A 251-nucleotide genomic window follows, 5' to 3' on the forward strand; every position below is an offset into this window, starting at 1 on the left:
TATGACTAACAATCAACACCTAAATTCAGAAGACCAACCTTCAGCCCAGGAATATAGATGGACTTCCTCTTCAAAACTGCAAAGTGTGCTGAAACAAGCTAGCAAGTTCAAAGAAGAGCATCTCAGCAACAGTCAGGTATTAACAGTCAACAATACTCAGTCAGCAACAGTCAACAATGATCTGCCATCAGCTGTCCGCAATGGTCAGTCAGCAACAGTCAACACTGCTCAGTCAGCAACAGTCAACCATG

Source organism: Montipora capricornis, chromosome 2 (genome assembly GCF_036669925.1).
Source record: "Montipora capricornis isolate CH-2021 chromosome 2, ASM3666992v2, whole genome shotgun sequence".
NCBI classification, from domain to species: Eukaryota; Metazoa; Cnidaria; class Anthozoa; order Scleractinia; family Acroporidae; genus Montipora; species Montipora capricornis.